The 17,397-nt window shown below is 43.4% G+C and overlaps 10 pseudogenes; all 10 read left to right on the top strand.

Moving 5' to 3' along the window:
• Positions 1-1,069: 1,069 nt before the first annotated feature.
• LOC130287984 (U2 spliceosomal RNA) lies at positions 1,070-1,334 on the top strand (annotated as a pseudogene).
• A 1,460-nt stretch (positions 1,335-2,794) lies between these two features.
• Positions 2,795-3,058, top strand: LOC130289926 (U2 spliceosomal RNA; annotated as a pseudogene).
• A 1,440-nt stretch (positions 3,059-4,498) lies between these two features.
• LOC130287983 (U2 spliceosomal RNA) lies at positions 4,499-4,763 on the top strand (annotated as a pseudogene).
• A 1,474-nt stretch (positions 4,764-6,237) lies between these two features.
• Positions 6,238-6,501, top strand: LOC130286450 (U2 spliceosomal RNA; annotated as a pseudogene).
• Positions 6,502-7,969: 1,468 nt separating this feature from the next.
• LOC130286449 (U2 spliceosomal RNA) lies at positions 7,970-8,233 on the top strand (annotated as a pseudogene).
• Positions 8,234-9,691: 1,458 nt separating this feature from the next.
• Positions 9,692-9,955, top strand: LOC130286448 (U2 spliceosomal RNA; annotated as a pseudogene).
• Positions 9,956-11,427: 1,472 nt separating this feature from the next.
• LOC130286447 (U2 spliceosomal RNA) lies at positions 11,428-11,691 on the top strand (annotated as a pseudogene).
• Positions 11,692-13,147: 1,456 nt separating this feature from the next.
• LOC130286445 (U2 spliceosomal RNA) lies at positions 13,148-13,411 on the top strand (annotated as a pseudogene).
• A 1,467-nt stretch (positions 13,412-14,878) lies between these two features.
• On the top strand, positions 14,879-15,142 carry LOC130286444 (U2 spliceosomal RNA; annotated as a pseudogene).
• A 1,464-nt stretch (positions 15,143-16,606) lies between these two features.
• Positions 16,607-16,870, top strand: LOC130289379 (U2 spliceosomal RNA; annotated as a pseudogene).
• The last annotated feature ends 527 nt before the right edge of the window (positions 16,871-17,397 follow it).

The raw sequence follows: 17,397 nt of genomic DNA, 5'->3' as shown, positions 1-17,397 counted from the left end.
TTTTAGAAACTGCTGCTCACAACCAATGTTGCAATGGAGTGTCTCCATCTGCTGGTGGTATTGGAAAGGCATTAGTGCTATGACAGGGTCTGAAGAAGAAGAAGAAGAAGACGGAAAAAAATATATATAAAAAGAAAAAGAGAGAGAGAGAGAGAGAGACTGACTTAGTGAGCGAGTGAGTGAGAGAGTGAGAGTGAGTGAGAGTGAATGAGTGAGTGAGTGATTGAGTGAGTGAGTGAGTGAGTGAGTGAGAACAAATGAGTTAAAGCAAGTGAGTGAGAGAGATCGAATGAATGAAAGTCTGAATGACAGAAAGAAAAAAGGATGAAGAAAGAAGCATGAAGAAAAAAAAATGTATATGGAGTTGCTGACATGAGTGCAATCTACAAAGCCGTTGAGGCTGATCCTCATGGGAGGATTATTGCACCAGGACCCTTAGCACTTTTAAAATGCCATTCAATGCCACGGGCTAGATGTAAACTGCAGATGACCATGTTGTGGTAGTTACCATGGATACCAGAGTGATGTGTGAGCTAACACATAGGCCCAACAGATTCCAAGAAGGCCAGAATCACCAGCGGCACCACCATCGATTGTCAGGTCACCCGGATTCAGCAAATACCAGAGTCCAAAATGATGCAGGTTTATATTGTTAATTTTCAGTTTATCGTTACAGTTGGTGTTATTCCATGTCGGAAGGGACGCAGCTACAGCCAGTGGGGTAACTAGAGACAGGCAGGCAGCTATGTGCAAAAAAGGTAGGCGTGTTGTTTTCATATGCAGATCTGAAATATTGTCTTATATGCAAGAGGAGGAGTGATGGGGGTTCAGGCAAAAGCCAGGCTATGGATTGCATTGCTAAATGCTCCATCAGAGTGCAATGGTCGCCTGTCCTTTTTTTAAGTGATGATGTGGGTTTAGCCTGTGCTGTATGTATGTATGGGTGGCTGACTGCCACCCACCCAGAAAGTGTATGGGAGGCTGGTTGGCTGCCAGCCTTCCTTCCATTCCTATGAGTAATGTGAGTGCTCATGAAGGGGACATGGTTGGGTCCACCCCTTTCCCGGTTATCCCCTCTAGGCCTTTTGGCTTAGATCAAGTGTAAAAAAAGAAAGGATCTTGCGACAGATCGCATCCTGAGGCACGTTTTTTTTTTGTGTGAATACTTGCACTTGGGTGACTTGTGAGCACATACTGATACATACGTTCCCTATCTGGGGACCATAAATTAAATGGATTTTTGAGAAAGGGAGCTGATTTGGAAGCTTGCTTCTGTCGCCCTATGCATTGACCCGATGTGGCAGTATCTTCGGGTAGTGAACAGTGCACCACCCCATTCCAGTGTTAAACAAGAAAGATTCTCATTTAATCCTCCGTGGGTGAGAATTTGAGTTTGAGAATTGGAGACCAAAATGATGAGTTGCACTGACTGGTTTATGAACGTCTATTCATTTAGCGTTTTAATGACCATGTTTGCACACTGATTGGTGTAAAAAAATAAAATAAAACTAAATAATAATAATCTAGCACACCTGTGCAGGTTTGACATGACATGACAGGTAGCTGTCTTGTGGGTGGTGCTGAATCCAGTTAAATGACATGAGGGTCTCATGCCTATACACAAGGGTGTGTCATTGCTGTTGCTTGACCATGCATTGGTTTCTGTGGTCAGTGAATGATAAAAACAAAATTTACCATACATTGATGGATGGGAAATCCGCCGTGAGGCATTTGTTTTTAGAAACTGCTGCTCACAACCAATGTTGCAATGGAGTGTCTCCATCTGCTGGTGGTATTGGAAAGGCATTAGTGCTATGACAGGGTCTGAAGAAGAAGAAGAAGAAGACGGAAAAAAATATATATAAAAAGAAAAAGAGAGAGAGAGAGAGAGACTGACTTAGTGAGCGAGTGAGTGAGAGAGTGAGAGTGAGTGAGAGTGAATGAGTGAGTGAGTGATTGAGTGAGTGAGTGAGTGAGAACAAATGAGTTAAAGCAAGTGAGTGAGAGAGATCGAATGAATGAAAGTCTGAATGACAGAAAGAAAAAAGGATGAAGAAAGAAGCATGAAGAAAAAAAAATGTATATGGAGTTGCTGACATGAGTGCAATCTACAAAGCCGTTGAGGCTGATCCTCATGGGAGGATTATTGCACCAGGACCCTTAGCACTTTTAAAATGCCATTCAATGCCACGGGCTAGATGTAAACTGCAGATGACCATGTTGTGGTAGTTACCATGGATACCCGAGTGATGTGTGAGCTAACACATAGGCCCAACAGATTCCAAGAAGGCCAGAATCACCAGCGGCACCACCATCGATTGTCAGGTCACCCGGATTCAGCAAATACCAGAGTCCAAAATGATGCAGGTTTATACTGTTAATTTTCAGTTTATCGTTACAGTTGGTGTTATTCCATGTCGGAAGGGACGCAGCTACAGCCAGTGGGGTAACTAGAGACAGGCAGGCAGCTATGTGCAACAAAGGTAGGCGTGTTGTTTTCATATGCAGATCTGAAATATTGTCTTATATGCAAGAGGAGGACTGATGGGGGTTCAGGCAAAAGCCAGGCTATGGATTGCATTGCTAAATGCTCCATCAGAGTGCAATGGTCGCCTGTCCTTTTTTTAAGTGATGATGTGGGTTTAGCCTGTGCTGTATGTATGTATGGGTGGCTGACTGCCACCCACCCAGAAAGTGTATGGGAGGCTGGTTGGCTGCCAGCCTTCCTTCCATTCCTATGAGTAATGTGAGTGCTCATGAAGGGGACATGGTTGGGTCCACCCCTTTCCCGGTTATCCCCTCTAGGCCTTTTGGCTTAGATCAAGTGTAAAAAAAGAAAGGATCTTGCGACAGATCGCATCCCGAGGCACGTTTTTTTTTGTGTGAATACTTGCACTTGGGTGACTTGTGAGCACATACTGATACATACGTTCCCTATCTGGGGACCATAAATTAAATGGATTTTTGAGAAAGGGAGCTGATTTGGAAGCTTGCTTCTGTCGCCCTATGCATTGACCCGATGTGGCAGTATCTTCGGGTAGTGAACAGTGCACCACCCCATTCCAGTGTTAAACAAGAAAGATTCTCATTTAATCCTCCGTGGGTGAGAATTTGAGTTTGAGAATTGGAGACCAAAATGATGAGTTGCACTGACTGGTTTATGAACGTCTATTCATTTAGCGTTTTAATGACCATGTTTGCACACTGATTGGTGTAAAAAAATAAAATAAAACTAAATAATAATAATCTAGCACACCTGTGCAGGTTTGACATGACATGACAGGTAGCTGTCTTGTGGGTGGTGCTGAATCCTGTTAAATGACATGAGGGTCTCATGCCTATACACAAGGGTGTGTCATTGCTGTTGCTTGACCATGCATTGGTTTCTGTGGTCAGTGAATGATAAAAACAAAATTTACCATACATTGATGGATGGGAAATCCGCCGTGAGGCATTTGTTTTTAGAAACTGCTGCTCACAACCAATGTTGCAATGGAGTGTCTCCATCTGCTGGTGGTATTGGAAAGGCATTAGTGCTATGACAGGGTCTGAAGAAGAAGAAGAAGAAGACGGAAAAAAATATATATAAAAAGAAAAAGAGAGAGAGAGAGAGAGACTGACTTAGTGAGCGAGTGAGTGAGAGAGTGAGAGTGAGTGAGAGTGAATGAGTGAGTGAGTGATTGAGTGAGTGAGTGAGTGAGTGAGTGAGAGAGATCGAATGAATGAAAGTCTGAATGACAGAAAGAAAAAAGGATGAAGAAAGAAGCATGAAGAAAAAAAAATGTATATGGAGTTGCTGACATGAGTGCAATCTACAAAGCCGTTGAGGCTGATCCTCATGGGAGGATTATTGCACCAGGACCCTTAGCACTTTTAAAATGCCATTCAATGCCACGGGCTAGATGTAAACTGCAGATGACCATGTTGTGGTAGTTACCATGGATACCCGAGTGATGTGTGAGCTAACACATAGGCCCAACAGATTCCAAGAAGGCCAGAATCACCAGCGGCACCACCATCGATTGTCAGGTCACCCGGATTCAGCAAATACCAGAGTCCAAAATGATGCAGGTTTATACTGTTAATTTTCAGTTTATCGTTACAGTTGGTGTTATTCCATGTCGGAAGGGACGCAGCTACAGCCAGTGGGGTAACTAGAGACAGGCAGGCAGCTATGTGCAACAAAGGTAGGCGTGTTGTTTTCATATGCAGATCTGAAATATTGTCTTATATGCAAGAGGAGGAGTGATGGGGGTTCAGGCAAAAGCCAGGCTATGGATTGCATTGCTAAATGCTCCATCAGAGTGCAATGGTCGCCTGTCCTTTTTTTAAGTGATGATGTGGGTTTAGCCTGTGCTGTATGTATGTATGGGTGGCTGACTGCCACCCACCCAGAAAGTGTATGGGAGGCTGGTTGGCTGCCAGCCTTCCTTCCATTCCTATGAGTAATGTGAGTGCTCATGAAGGGGACATGGTTGGGTCCACCCCTTTCCCGGTTATCCCCTCTAGGCCTTTTGGCTTAGATCAAGTGTAAAAAAAGAAAGGATCTTGCGACAGATCGCATCCTGAGGCACGTTTTTTTTTTGTGTGAATACTTGCACTTGGGTGACTTGTGAGCACATACTGATACATACGTTCCCTATCTGGGGACCATAAATTAAATGGATTTTTGAGAAAGGGAGCTGATTTGGAAGCTTGCTTCTGTCGCCCTATGCATTGACCCGATGTGGCAGTATCTTCGGGTAGTGAACAGTGCACCACCCCATTCCAGTGTTAAACAAGAAAGATTCTCATTTAATCCTCCGTGGGTGAGAATTTGAGTTTGAGAATTGGAGACCAAAATGATGAGTTGCACTGACTGGTTTATGAACGTCTATTCATTTAGCGTTTTAATGACCATGTTTGCACACTGATTGGTGTAAAAAAATAAAATAAAACTAAATAATAATAATCTAGCACACCTGTGCAGGTTTGACATGACATGACAGGTAGCTGTCTTGTGGGTGGTGCTGAATCCTGTTAAATGACATGAGGGTCTCATGCCTATACACAAGGGTGTGTCATTGCTGTTGCTTGACCATGCATTGGTTTCTGTGGTCAGTGAATGATAAAAACAAAATTTACCATACATTGATGGATGGGAAATCCGCCGTGAGGCATTTGTTTTTAGAAACTGCTGCTCACAACCAATGTTGCAATGGAGTGTCTCCATCTGCTGGTGGTATTGGAAAGGCATTAGTGCTATGACAGGGTCTGAAGAAGAAGAAGAAGAAGACGGAAAAAAATATATATAAAAAGAAAAAGAGAGAGAGAGAGAGAGAGACTGACTTAGTGAGCGAGTGAGTGAGAGAGTGAGAGTGAGTGAGAGTGAATGAGTGAGTGAGTGATTGAGTGAGTGAGTGAGTGAGTGAGTGAGTGAGAACAAATGAGTTAAAGCAAGTGAGTGAGAGAGATCGAATGAATGAAAGTCTGAATGACAGAAAGAAAAAAGGATGAAGAAAGAAGCATGAAGAAAAAAAAATGTATATGGAGTTGCTGACATGAGTGCAATCTACAAAGCCGTTGAGGCTGATCCTCATGGGAGGATTATTGCACCAGGACCCTTAGCACTTTTAAAATGCCATTCAATGCCACGGGCTAGATGTAAACTGCAGATGACCATGTTGTGGTAGTTACCATGGATACCCGAGTGATGTGTGAGCTAACACATAGGCCCAACAGATTCCAAGAAGGCCAGAATCACCAGCGGCACCACCATCGATTGTCAGGTCACCCGGATTCAGCAAATACCAGAGTCCAAAATGATGCAGGTTTATACTGTTAATTTTCAGTTTATCGTTACAGTTGGTGTTATTCCATGTCGGAAGGGACGCAGCTACAGCCAGTGGGGTAACTAGAGACAGGCAGGCAGCTATGTGCAACAAAGGTAGGCGTGTTGTTTTCATATGCAGATCTGAAATATTGTCTTATATGCAAGAGGAGGAGTGATGGGGGTTCAGGCAAAAGCCAGGCTATGGATTGCATTGCTAAATGCTCCATCAGAGTGCAATGGTCGCCTGTCCTTTTTTTAAGTGATGATGTGGGTTTAGCCTGTGCTGTATGTATGTATGGGTGGCTGACTGCCACCCACCCAGAAAGTGTATGGGAGGCTGGTTGGCTGCCAGCCTTCCTTCCATTCCTATGAGTAATGTGAGTGCTCATGAAGGGGACATGGTTGGGTCCACCCCTTTCCCGGTTATCCCCTCTAGGCCTTTTGGCTTAGATCAAGTGTAAAAAAAGAAAGGATCTTGCGACAGATCGCATCCTGAGGCACGTTTTTTTTTGTGTGAATACTTGCACTTGGGTGACTTGTGAGCACATACTGATACATACGTTCCCTATCTGGGGACCATAAATTAAATGGATTTTTGAGAAAGGGAGCTGATTTGGAAGCTTGCTTCTGTCGCCCTATGCATTGACCCGATGTGGCAGTATCTTCGGGTAGTGAACAGTGCACCACCCCATTCCAGTGTTAAACAAGAAAGATTCTCATTTAATCCTCCGTGGGTGAGAATTTGAGTTTGAGAATTGGAGACCAAAATGATGAGTTGCACTGACTGGTTTATGAACGTCTATTCATTTAGCGTTTTAATGACCATGTTTGCACACTGATTGGTGTAAAAAAATAAAATAAAACTAAATAATAATAATCTAGCACACCTGTGCAGGTTTGACATGACATGACAGGTAGCTGTCTTGTGGGTGGTGCTGAATCCTGTTAAATGACATGAGGGTCTCATGCCTATACACAAGGGTGTGTCATTGCTGTTGCTTGACCATGCATTGGTTTCTGTGGTCAGTGAATGATAAAAACAAAATTTACCATACATTGATGGATGGGAAATCCGCCGTGAGGCATTTGTTTTTAGAAACTGCTGCTCACAACCAATGTTGCAATGGAGTGTCTCCATCTGCTGGTGGTATTGGAAAGGCATTAGTGCTATGACAGGGTCTGAAGAAGAAGAAGAAGAAGACGGAAAAAAATATATATAAAAAGAAAAAGAGAGAGAGAGAGAGAGACTGACTTAGTGAGCGAGTGAGTGAGAGAGTGAGAGTGAGTGAGAGTGAATGAGTGAGTGAGTGATTGAGTGAGTGAGTGAGTGAGTGAGTGAGAACAAATGAGTTAAAGCAAGTGAGTGAGAGAGATCGAATGAATGAAAGTCTGAATGACAGAAAGAAAAAAGGATGAAGAAAGAAGCATGAAGAAAAAAAAATGTATATGGAGTTGCTGACATGAGTGCAATCTACAAAGCCGTTGAGGCTGATCCTCATGGGAGGATTATTGCACCAGGACCCTTAGCACTTTTAAAATGCCATTCAATGCCACGGGCTAGATGTAAACTGCAGATGACCATGTTGTGGTAGTTACCATGGATACCCGAGTGATGTGTGAGCTAACACATAGGCCCAACAGATTCCAAGAAGGCCAGAATCACCAGCGGCACCACCATCGATTGTCAGGTCACCCGGATTCAGCAAATACCAGAGTCCAAAATGATGCAGGTTTATACTGTTAATTTTCAGTTTATCGTTACAGTTGGTGTTATTCCATGTCGGAAGGGACGCAGCTACAGCCAGTGGGGTAACTAGAGACAGGCAGGCAGCTATGTGCAACAAAGGTAGGCGTGTTGTTTTCATATGCAGATCTGAAATATTGTCTTATATGCAAGAGGAGGAGTGATGGGGGTTCAGGCAAAAGCCAGGCTATGGATTGCATTGCTAAATGCTCCATCAGAGTGCAATGGTCGCCTGTCCTTTTTTTAAGTGATGATGTGGGTTTAGCCTGTGCTGTATGTATGTATGGGTGGCTGACTGCCACCCACCCAGAAAGTGTATGGGAGGCTGGTTGGCTGCCAGCCTTCCTTCCATTCCTATGAGTAATGTGAGTGCTCATGAAGGGGACATGGTTGGGTCCACCCCTTTCCCGGTTATCCCCTCTAGGCCTTTTGGCTTAGATCAAGTGTAAAAAAAGAAAGGATCTTGCGACAGATCGCATCCTGAGGCACGTTTTTTTTTGTGTGAATACTTGCACTTGGGTGACTTGTGAGCACATACTGATACATACGTTCCCTATCTGGGGACCATAAATTAAATGGATTTTTGAGAAAGGGAGCTGATTTGGAAGCTTGCTTCTGTCGCCCTATGCATTGACCCGATGTGGCAGTATCTTCGGGTAGTGAACAGTGCACCACCCCATTCCAGTGTTAAACAAGAAAGATTCTCATTTAATCCTCCGTGGGTGAGAATTTGAGTTTGAGAATTGGAGACCAAAATGATGAGTTGCACTGACTGGTTTATGAACGTCTATTCATTTAGCGTTTTAATGACCATGTTTGCACACTGATTGGTGTAAAAAAATAAAATAAAACTAAATAATAATAATCTAGCACACCTGTGCAGGTTTGACATGACATGACAGGTAGCTGTCTTGTGGGTGGTGCTGAATCCTGTTAAATGACATGAGGGTCTCATGCCTATACACAAGGGTGTGTCATTGCTGTTGCTTGACCATGCATTGGTTTCTGTGGTCAGTGAATGATAAAAACAAAATTTACCATACATTGATGGATGGGAAATCCGCTGTGAGGCATTTGTTTTTAGAAACTGCTGCTCACAACCAATGTTGCAATGGAGTGTCTCCATCTGCTGGTGGTATTGGAAAGGCATTAGTGCTATGACAGGGTCTGAAGAAGAAGAAGAAGAAGACGGAAAAAAATATATATAAAAAGAAAAAGAGAGAGAGAGAGAGAGACTGACTTAGTGAGCGAGTGAGTGAGAGAGTGAGAGTGAGTGAATGAGTGAGTGAGTGATTGAGTGAGTGAGTGAGTGAGTGAGAACAAATGAGTTAAAGCAAGTGAGTGAGAGAGATCGAATGAATGAATGTCTGAATGACAGAAAGAAAAAAGGATGAAGAAAGAAGCATGAAGAAAAAAAAATGTATATGGAGTTGCTGACATGAGTGCAATCTACAAAGCCGTTGAGGCTGATCCTCATGGGAGGATTATTGCACCAGGACCCTTAGCACTTTTAAAATGCCATTCAATGCCACGGGCTAGATGTAAACTGCAGATGACCATGTTGTGGTAGTTACCATGGATACCAGAGTGATGTGTGAGCTAACACATAGGCCCAACAGATTCCAAGAAGGCCAGAATCACCAGCGGCACCACCATCTATTGTCAGGTCACCCGGATTCAGCAAATACCAGAGTCCAAAATGATGCAGGTTTATACTGTTAATTTTCAGTTTATCGTTACAGTTGGTGTTATTCCATGTCGGAAGGGACGCAGCTACAGCCAGTGGGGTAACTAGAGACAGGCAGGCAGCTATGTGCAACAAAGGTAGGCGTGTTGTTTTCATATGCAGATCTGAAATATTGTCTTATATGCAAGAGGAGGAGTGATGGGGGTTCAGGCAAAAGCCAGGCTATGGATTGCATTGCTAAATGCTCCATCAGAGTGCAATGGTCGCCTGTCCTTTTTTTAAGTGATGATGTGGGTTTAGCCTGTGCTGTATGTATATATGGGTGGCTGACTGCCACCCACCCAGAAAGTGTATGGGAGGCTGGTTGGCTGCCAGCCTTCCTTCCATTCCTATGAGTAATGTGAGTGCTCATGAAGGGGACATGGTTGGGTCCACCCCTTTCCCGGTTATCCCCTCTAGGCCTTTTGGCTTAGATCAAGTGTAAAAAAAGAAAGGATCTTGCGACAGATCGCATCCTGAGGCACGTTTTTTTTTGTGTGAATACTTGCACTTGGGTGACTTGTGAGCACATACTGATACATACGTTCCCTATCTGGGGACCATAAATTAAATGGATTTTTGAGAAAGGGAGCTGATTTGGAAGCTTGCTTCTGTCGCCCTATGCATTGACCCGATGTGGCAGTATCTTCGGGTAGTGAACAGTGCACCACCCCATTCCAGTGTTAAACAAGAAAGATTCTCATTTAATCCTCCGTGGGTGAGAATTTGAGTTTGAGAATTGGAGACCAAAATGATGAGTTGCACTGACTGGTTTATGAACGTCTATTCATTTAGCGTTTTAATGACCATGTTTGCACACTGATTGGTGTAAAAAAATAAAATAAAACTAAATAATAATAATCTAGCACACCTGTGCAGGTTTGACATGACATGACAGGTAGCTGTCTTGTGGGTGGTGCTGAATCCTGTTAAATGACATGAGGGTCTCATGCCTATACACAAGGGTGTGTCATTGCTGTTGCTTGACCATGCATTGGTTTCTGTGGTCAGTGAATGATAAAAACAAAATTTACCATACATTGATGGATGGGAAATCCGCCGTGAGGCATTTGTTTTTAGAAACTGCTGCTCACAACCAATGTTGCAATGGAGTGTCTCCATCTGCTGGTGGTATTGGAAAGGCATTAGTGCTATGACAGGGTCTGAAGAAGAAAAAGAAGAAGACGGAAAAAAATATATATAAAAAGAAAAAGAGAGAGAGAGAGAGAGAGAGACTGACTTAGTGAGCGAGTGAGTGAGAGAGTGAGAGTGAGTGAGAGTGAATGAGTGAGTGAGTGATTGAGTGAGTGAGTGAGTGAGTGAGTGAGAACAAATGAGTTAAAGCAAGTGAGTGAGAGAGATCGAATGAATGAAAGTCTGAATGACAGAAAGAAAAAAGGATGAAGAAAGAAGCATGAAGAAAAAAAAATGTATATGGAGTTGCTGACATGAGTGCAATCTACAAAGCCGTTGAGGCTGATCCTCATGGGAGGATTATTGCACCAGGACCCTTAGCACTTTTAAAATGCCATTCAATGCCACGGGCTAGATGTAAACTGCAGATGACCATGTTGTGGTAGTTACCATGGATACCAGAGTGATGTGTGAGCTAACACATAGGCCCAACAGATTCCAAGAAGGCCAGAATCACCAGCGGCACCACCATCGATTGTCAGGTCACCCGGATTCAGCAAATACCAGAGTCCAAAATGATGCAGGTTTATACTGTTAATTTTCAGTTTATCGTTACAGTTGGTGTTATTCCATGTCGGAAGGGACGCAGCTACAGCCAGTGGGGTAACTAGAGACAGGCAGGCAGCTATGTGCAACAAAGGTAGGCGTGTTGTTTTCATATGCAGATCTGAAATATTGTCTTATATGCAAGAGGAGGAGTGATGGGGGTTCAGGCAAAAGCCAGGCTATGGATTGCATTGCTAAATGCTCCATCAGAGTGCAATGGTCGCCTGTCCTTTTTTTAAGTGATGATGTGGGTTTAGCCTGTGCTGTATGTATGTATGGGTGGCTGACTGCCACCCACCCAGAAAGTGTATGGGAGGCTGGTTGGCTGCCAGCCTTCCTTCCATTCCTATGAGTAATGTGAGTGCTCATGAAGGGGACATGGTTGGGTCCACCCCTTTCCCGGTTATCCCCTCTAGGCCTTTTGGCTTAGATCAAGTGTAAAAAAAGAAAGGATCTTGCGACAGATCGCATCCTGAGGCACGTTTTTTTTTGTGTGAATACTTGCACTTGGGTGACTTGTGAGCACATACTGATACATACGTTCCCTATCTGGGGACCATAAATTAAATGGATTTTTGAGAAAGGGAGCTGATTTGGAAGCTTGCTTCTGTCGCCCTATGCATTGACCCGATGTGGCAGTATCTTCGGGTAGTGAACAGTGCACCACCCCATTCCAGTGTTAAACAAGAAAGATTCTCATTTAATCCTCCGTGGGTGAGAATTTGAGTTTGAGAATTGGAGACCAAAATGATGAGTTGCACTGACTGGTTTATGAACGTCTATTCATTTAGCGTTTTAATGACCATGTTTGCACACTGATTGGTGTAAAAAAATAAAATAAAACTAAATAATAATAATCTAGCACACCTGTGCAGGTTTGACATGACATGACAGGTAGCTGTCTTGTGGGTGGTGCTGAATCCTGTTAAATGACATGAGGGTCTCATGCCTATACACAAGGGTGTGTCATTGCTGTTGCTTGACCATGCATTGGTTTCTGTGGTCAGTGAATGATAAAAACAAAATTTACCATACATTGATGGATGGGAAATCCGCTGTGAGGCATTTGTTTTTAGAAACTGCTGCTCACAACCAATGTTGCAATGGAGTGTCTCCATCTGCTGGTGGTATTGGAAAGGCATTAGTGCTATGACAGGGTCTGAAGAAGAAGAAGAAGAAGACGGAAAAAAATATATATAAAAAGAAAAAGAGAGAGAGAGAGAGACTGACTTAGTGAGCGAGTGAGTGAGAGAGTGAGAGTGAGTGAATGAGTGAGTGAGTGATTGAGTGAGTGAGTGAGTGAGTGAGAACAAATGAGTTAAAGCAAGTGAGTGAGAGAGATCGAATGAATGAAAGTCTGAATGACAGAAAGAAAAAAGGATGAAGAAAGAAGCATGAAGAAAAAAAAATGTATATGGAGTTGCTGACATGAGTGCAATCTACAAAGCCGTTGAGGCTGATCCTCATGGGAGGATTATTGCACCAGGACCCTTAGCACTTTTAAAATGCCATTCAATGCCACGGGCTAGATGTAAACTGCAGATGACCATGTTGTGGTAGTTACCATGGATACCAGAGTGATGTGTGAGCTAACACATAGGCCCAACAGATTCCAAGAAGGCCAGAATCACCAGCGGCACCACCATCGATTGTCAGGTCACCCGGATTCAGCAAATACCAGAGTCCAAAATGATGCAGGTTTATACTGTTAATTTTCAGTTTATCGTTACAGTTGGTGTTATTCCATGTCGGAAGGGACGCAGCTACAGCCAGTGGGGTAACTAGAGACAGGCAGGCAGCTATGTGCAACAAAGGTAGGCGTGTTGTTTTCATATGCAGATCTGAAATATTGTCTTATATGCAAGAGGAGGAGTGATGGGGGTTCAGGCAAAAGCCAGGCTATGGATTGCATTGCTAAATGCTCCATCAGAGTGCAATGGTCGCCTGTCCTTTTTTTAAGTGATGATGTGGGTTTAGCCTGTGCTGTATGTATGTATGGGTGGCTGACTGCCACCCACCCAGAAAGTGTATGGGAGGCTGGTTGGCTGCCAGCCTTCCTTCCATTCCTATGAGTAATGTGAGTGCTCATGAAGGGGACATGGTTGGGTCCACCCCTTTCCCGGTTATCCCCTCTAGGCCTTTTGGCTTAGATCAAGTGTAAAAAAAGAAAGGATCTTGCGACAGATCGCATCCTGAGGCACGTTTTTTTTTGTGTGAATACTTGCACTTGGGTGACTTGTGAGCACATACTGATACATACGTTCCCTATCTGGGGACCATAAATTAAATGGATTTTTGAGAAAGGGAGCTGATTTGGAAGCTTGCTTCTGTCGCCCTATGCATTGACCCGATGTGGCAGTATCTTCGGGTAGTGAACAGTGCACCACCCCATTCCAGTGTTAAACAAGAAAGATTCTCATTTAATCCTCCGTGGGTGAGAATTTGAGTTTGAGAATTGGAGACCAAAATGATGAGTTGCACTGACTGGTTTATGAACGTCTATTCATTTAGCGTTTTAATGACCATGTTTGCACACTGATTGGTGTAAAAAAATAAAATAAAACTAAATAATAATAATCTAGCACACCTGTGCAGGTTTGACATGACATGACAGGTAGCTGTCTTGTGGGTGGTGCTGAATCCTGTTAAATGACATGAGGGTCTCATGCCTATACACAAGGGTGTGTCATTGCTGTTGCTTGACCATGCATTGGTTTCTGTGGTCAGTGAATGATAAAAACAAAATTTACCATACATTGATGGATGGGAAATCCGCCGTGAGGCATTTGTTTTTAGAAACTGCTGCTCACAACCAATGTTGCAATGGAGTGTCTCCATCTGCTGGTGGTATTGGAAAGGCATTAGTGCTATGACAGGGTCTGAAGAAGAAGAAGAAGAAGAAGACGGAAAAAAATATATATAAAAAGAAAAAGAGAGAGAGAGAGAGAGACTGACTTAGTGAGCGAGTGAGTGAGAGAGTGAGAGTGAGTGAGAGTGAATGAGTGAGTGAGTGATTGAGTGAGTGAGTGAGTGAGTGAGAACAAATGAGTTAAAGCAAGTGAGTGAGAGAGATCGAATGAATGAAAGTCTGAATGACAGAAAGAAAAAAGGATGAAGAAAGAAGCATGAAGAAAAAAAAATGTATATGGAGTTGCTGACATGAGTGCAATCTACAAAGCCGTTGAGGCTGATCCTCATGGGAGGATTATTGCACCAGGACCCTTAGCACTTTTAAAATGCCATTCAATGCCACGGGCTAGATGTAAACTGCAGATGACCATGTTGTGGTAGTTACCATGGATACCCAAGTGATGTGTGAGCTAACACATAGGCCCAACAGATTCCAAGAAGGCCAGAATCACCAGCGGCACCACCATCGATTGTCAGGTCACCCGGATTCAGCAAATACCAGAGTCCAAAATGATGCAGGTTTATACTGTTAATTTTCAGTTTATCGTTACAGTTGGTGTTATTCCATGTCGGAAGGGACGCAGCTACAGCCAGTGGGGTAACTAGAGACAGGCAGGCAGCTATGTGCAACAAAGGTAGGCGTGTTGTTTTCATATGCAGATCTGAAATATTGTCTTATATGCAAGAGGAGGAGTGATGGGGGTTCAGGCAAAAGCCAGGCTATGGATTGCATTGCTAAATGCTCCATCAGAGTGCAATGGTCGCCTGTCCTTTTTTTAAGTGATGATGTGGGTTTAGCCTGTGCTGTATGTATGTATGGGTGGCTGACTGCCACCCACCCAGAAAGTGTATGGGAGGCTGGTTGGCTGCCAGCCTTCCTTCCATTCCTATGAGTAATGTGAGTGCTCATGAAGGGGACATGGTTGGGTCCACCCCTTTCCCGGTTATCCCCTCTAGGCCTTTTGGCTTAGATCAAGTGTAAAAAAAGAAAGGATCTTGCGACAGATCGCATCCTGAGGCACGTTTTTTTTTGTGTGAATACTTGCACTTGGGTGACTTGTGAGCACATACTGATACATACGTTCCCTATCTGGGGACCATAAATTAAATGGATTTTTGAGAAAGGGAGCTGATTTGGAAGCTTGCTTCTGTCGCCCTATGCATTGACCCGATGTGGCAGTATCTTCGGGTAGTGAACAGTGCACCACCCCATTCCAGTGTTAAACAAGAAAGATTCTCATTTAATCCTCCGTGGGTGAGAATTTGAGTTTGAGAATTGGAGACCAAAATGATGAGTTGCACTGACTGGTTTATGAACGTCTATTCATTTAGCGTTTTAATGACCATGTTTGCACACTGATTGGTGTAAAAAAATAAAATAAAACTAAATAATAATAATCTAGCACACCTGTGCAGGTTTGACATGACATGACAGGTAGCTGTCTTGTGGGTGGTGCTGAATCCTGTTAAATGACATGAGGGTCTCATGCCTATACACAAGGGTGTGTCATTGCTGTTGCTTGACCATGCATTGGTTTCTGTGGTCAGTGAATGATAAAAACAAAATTTACCATACATTGATGGATGGGAAATCCGCCGTGAGGCATTTGTTTTTAGAAACTGCTGCTCACAACCAATGTTGCAATGGAGTGTCTCCATCTGCTGGTGGTATTGGAAAGGCATTAGTGCTATGACAGGGTCTGAAGAAGAAGAAGAAGAAGACGGAAAAAAATATATATAAAAAGAAAAAGAGAGAGAGAGAGAGAGACTGACTTAGTGAGCGAGTGAGTGAGAGAGTGAGAGTGAGTGAGAGTGAATGAGTGAGTGAGTGATTGAGTGAGTGAGTGAGTGAGTGAGAACAAATGAGTTAAAGCAAGTGAGTGAGAGAGATCGAATGAATGAAAGTCTGAATGACAGAAAGAAAAAAGGATGAAGAAAGAAGCATGAAGAAAAAAAAATGTATATGGAGTTGCTGACATGAGTGCAATCTACAAAGCCGTTGAGGCTGATCCTTATGGGAGGATTATTGCACCAGGACCCTTAGCACTTTTAAAATGCCATTCAATGCCACGGGCTAGATGTAAACTGCAGATGACCATGTTGTGGTAGTTACCATGGATACCAGAGTGATGTGTGAGCTAACACATAGGCCCAACAGATTCCAAGAAGGCCAGAATCACCAGCAGCACCACCATCGATTGTCAGGTCACCCGGATTCAGCAAATACCAGAGTCCAAAATGATGCAGGTTTATACTGTTAATTTTCAGTTTATCGTTACAGTTGGTGTTATTCCATGTCGGAAGGGACGCAGCTACAGCCAGTGGGGTAACTAGAGACAGGCAGGCAGCTATGTGCAACAAAGGTAGGCGTGTTGTTTTCATATGCAGATCTGAAATATTGTCTTATATGCAAGAGGAGGAGTGATGGGGGTTCAGGCAAAAGCCAGGCTATGGATTGCATTGCTAAATGCTCCATCAGAGTGCAATGGTCGCCTGTCCTTTTTTTAAGTGATGATGTGGGTTTAGCCTGTGCTGTATGTATGTATGGGTGGCTGACTGCCACCCACCCAGAAAGTGTATGGGAGGCTGGTTGGCTGCCAGCCTTCCTTCCATTCCTATGAGTAATGTGAGTGCTCATGAAGGGGACATGGTTGGGTCCACCCCTTTCCCGGTTATCCCCTCTAGGCCTTTTGGCTTAGATCAAGTGTAAAAAAAGAAAGGATCTTGCGACAGATCGCATCCTGAGGCACGTTTTTTTTTGTGTGAATACTTGCACTTGGGTGACTTGTGAGCACATACTGATACATACGTTCCCTATCTGGAGACCATAAATTAAATGGATTTTTGAGAAAGGGAGCTGATTTGGAAGCTTGCTTCTGTCGCCCTATGCATTGACCCGATGTGGCAGTATCTTCGGGTAGTGAACAGTGCACCACCCCATTCCAGTGTTAAACAAGAAAGATTCTCATTTAATCCTCCGTGGGTGAGAATTTGAGTTTGAGAATTGGAGACCAAAATGATGAGTTGCACTGACTGGTTTATGAACGTCTATTCATTTAGCGTTTTAATGACCATGTTTGCACACTGATTGGTGTAAAAAAATAAAATAAAACTAAATAATAATAATCTAGCACACCTGTGCAGGTTTGACATGACATGACAGGTAGCTGTCTTGTGGGTGGTGCTGAATCCTGTTAAATGACATGAGGGTCTCATGCCTATACACAAGGGTGTGTCATTGCTGTTGCTTGACCATGCATTGGTTTCTGTGGTCAGTGAATGATAAAAACAAAATTTACCATACATTGATGGATGGGAAATCCGCCGTGAGGCATTTGTTTTTAGAAACTGCTGCTCACAACCAATGTTGCAATGGAGTGTCTCCATCTGCTGGTGGTATTGGAAAGGCATTAGTGCTATGACAGGGTCTGAAGAAGAAGAAGAAGAAGACGGAAAAAAATATAT

The sequence above is a fragment of the Hyla sarda genome, chromosome 8, assembly GCF_029499605.1.
Source record: "Hyla sarda isolate aHylSar1 chromosome 8, aHylSar1.hap1, whole genome shotgun sequence".
In the NCBI taxonomy this organism is placed as follows: Eukaryota; Metazoa; Chordata; class Amphibia; order Anura; family Hylidae; genus Hyla; species Hyla sarda.
This window is presented reverse-complemented; position numbering and strand designations above follow the sequence as displayed.